The sequence below is a fragment of the Lipotes vexillifer genome, unplaced genomic scaffold (assembly GCF_000442215.2).
Source record: "Lipotes vexillifer unplaced genomic scaffold, Lipotes_vexillifer_v1.1 scaffold13, whole genome shotgun sequence".
NCBI lineage: Eukaryota > Metazoa > Chordata > Mammalia > Artiodactyla > Lipotidae > Lipotes > Lipotes vexillifer.
This window is the reverse complement of record NW_006790761.1, coordinates 850683-854010: the sequence shown is the minus strand read 5'-3', so window position 1 is coordinate 854010 and position 3328 is coordinate 850683.

The following is a 3328-nucleotide window of genomic DNA, read 5'->3' as shown; positions in this document are numbered from 1 at the left end:
CCCCCCCAGAGCAGCCCAGCCTCTCCCATCAGTCCCCAAGTCCCAGCGCCTGCCTCTCTCATCCAAGCACGCCCCTTCCCTATAGAACCTAGAGAAGGACAAAAACTCCCTGGGCCATGCTTGGGGACCCTGCGGGAGCAGGGTGGGCAGGAAGGACATCAGGTGACCAAGAGGAGGAAGACACACCTCCCAGGTCAAAGTCCCAAGCTTTAGAGCAAAACAAGTTGTTCCGGAAAAGGGGGGTGTGGGTGGGCACTTGGCTTTGAGGCTGGTCCCTTCTCTCTAGGTGTCCTCACCCAGCTGAGGGGAGGGGGGTCATCTCCCCAGCCATATGGACACAGCCCTGGGTCCCCATGGTAACAAGTTAGAGCCCCTGCTGGTCTGGCTTGGGTCCAAGATCTGGACTCAGGCCTCAGCAGCCCCACAGGGCTGGACCCCGTGTCCTCATCTCTGAGCCACTGTTCCATCAACGCTCCTGTTCCCAGCCCAGCTCTGTCACCCCGTGTCATCAGGCCCCCTTAGGCCCTCCACACAGCTAGGTCTTGTGTGATTGCCCTTCAGAAAAGCCAAAGTGGGCCTCACTGCTTCTAGGGGTCCCCTTTCTCCGCACCCCATCCAGCCTGCCATTCCACTTGTTGCCAGCAGGTGGCAGAGTCTAGCCCCGAGCCCAGACTAGTTGGGGAGGGCATAGGGGGAGCCAGTTTGCAGCTGAAGGTTCTGCAACTTCCTCTCTCCAGCGCCCCACTTCCGACCCCTTCCTGGGGTAGTTTGAAGGAAGGGAGGGTGGACGCTGACAATTAAACAGTCAGTGATGCTGTGAACAGCGCACCTGGCATGCTCAGGGCTGTGATCTAGGGAGGCTCTACAGCTAAATCGTTAGGGATGGCGTCCTGGCGGGGCTGATGCTAGGAAAAGTTGAGCTGAATTGTTGGACCTAGCAGAGAGACAGCTTCGGGGAAGGCATCCAGGCAGAGAGCTCAGCCCGAGGAAAAGCACAGAGACACATTCTCGTTGGGGCTTAGAGCACAGAAGTAAAATGTTTTTTAATTCATTCTTATATTTCATCTTGCTAATGTCTTTGCTGCAAGCCCGAGAGCTCCTGGAGACCTTGTTTTATTTATTCAAACAGATCCTACTTAAACCCCTTCAGGGCTGCCAGTTACTCTTCAGTTGATACGCAGTCTTCTTAGCATCTGCTTGAAGACCCCACCACCTGCCCTTACCCTCCTCTTCAGCTTCATCTGGCCCCAGGGCCTTTGTCACTTCCTAACAGCAGCCAAACTCTCTCCTGCATCAGGGCCTCCTCCACAATTGCTCTTCCCCTCTGTTTGCCTGGCGGGTTCTAACCACTCCTCCAAGTCTTGCATTAGGTGTCGCTTTCTCCAAAGGGCTTTCTTTGATCTCCCTTCTCCCCCATCTGAAGTCACTCCTTCTGTGAGTCCCCTGCTCATCTCTTCACAGCCGTTATCACAAATTGCAATGACATGTTGATATGTGTGTTTACTCATTTAGTGTCTGTCTCCCTGGAGAGGAGGCATCGTGTCCATTTCAGCCCCAGCACACTAGTACTGAGCACACACGCAACAAATATAAGTCTCAGCATATCCAGTCCCTACCTCTGGCCTGGCAGAGAGCAGCTCAGAGAATGATTGCTGAATGAGTAAGGTATTTTAGCTCTAGTCAGGACCTTATCTTTCTCTGTCCTCTAGCTGTGGGCGCAGAGCGTGGATCTGCTTCATCTCTGGGTGAGAGGAGACAGGGTCACAGCTGTTCAGAGAAGCTGGACCTGGCCAGCCCGGGATGAACATGAGTTCCCATCCCTAGAGGTGCACAAGCCAAGGCTGGGAACCAGGTCCCCCAGTGGGGGCAACTACAGTAGGGGTTCTGGCCCTTCCATCTCTGGAAGCCTGTGATTCTGTGACTCTGTTAAAAGACTATGGTAGATTTTTGTATTTTAATCAGGTTCTGAGGAAGTGGGCTGATTAGGGGTGAGTCTCTCTCCTCTCAGATTCAGCATTTGGTTCCCCCAGCTCACTTCACTTAGCACTCCCTCCACAAGAGCCCATGGGCAGTACTCGGTTCACGAACTTGCATGGGAAAAACATTACATCTGTATCTCACTAACCTCTAACTGAAATTCACCATATTCTGCCATTAGGAATGAAGGCATTACAGTCCCTCTGTGACCTTTTCCTGTCACCATACAATTGTTGCAGATATCTGGATGGATTATTTCTGCTCATCACTATGGAAATATAACAGTCATTGGGACTAGACTTCCACTAGGTCTTATCATAAAGTACATATAGTTACTATATTGCAAACTTGTATTTTTAATATTTTAATAACTGTATTTCAATGTAATTGGTTTCCTTGCAATGCCACGCATTTTATTTTATGCATTTAAGAACATTACTGGGCTTCCCTGGTGGCTCAGTGGTTAAGAATCCACCTGCCAGGGACTTCCGTGGTGGCACAGTGGTTAAGACTCCACCTGCCAGTGCTGGGGATACAGGTTCGAGCCCTGGTCCGGGAGGATCCCACATGCCACGGAGCACCTAGGCTCGTGCACCACAACTACTGAGCCTGAGTGCCACAACTACTGAGCCCACATGCTTGGAGCCCGTGCTGCACAACAAGAGAGGCCACCGTAGTGAGAGGCCCGTGCACCGCAACGAGGAGTGGCCCCTGCTCGCCACAGCTAGAGAAAGCCCGCGTACAGCAACAAAGACCCAACGCAACCAAAAATAAATAAATAAATTTATAAAAAAAAAAAAAGAATCTTCCTGCCAATGCAGGGGACACGGGTTCGAGCCCTGATCCAGGAAGATCTCACATGCCGCAGAGCAAATAAGCCCCTGCGTCACAACTACTGAGCCTGTGAGCCACAGCTACTGAAGCCCACATGCCACAACTACTGAAGCCCGCGCACCTAGAGCCCGTACTCCACAACCAGAGAAGCCATTGCAATGAGAAGCCCGTGCACCACAACGAAGTGTAGCTCCCGCTCACCGCAGCTAGAGAAAGCCCGTGCACAGCAACGAAGACCCAATGCAGGCATAAATAAATAAATAAATAAACAAATAAATAAAAATAAAATCTCAAAACTAAATAAATAAAATCTATTCAAAACTAACTAAATAAAAGCATTACTCTGAGAAGGGGTCTATAGACTGCCCAAGGTTTCCATGGCACAAAGAGTTAGGAAGTCCTGACACAGGGAGCCTGGGGCAGGTCTGCTCAAAGCAAAGCCACACGATCTCAAGGTCAGACCTGGAGAAAGATTGTCACTCTCTGGACGGAGGCTTTCTGGGGCTCAGAGCTGGGG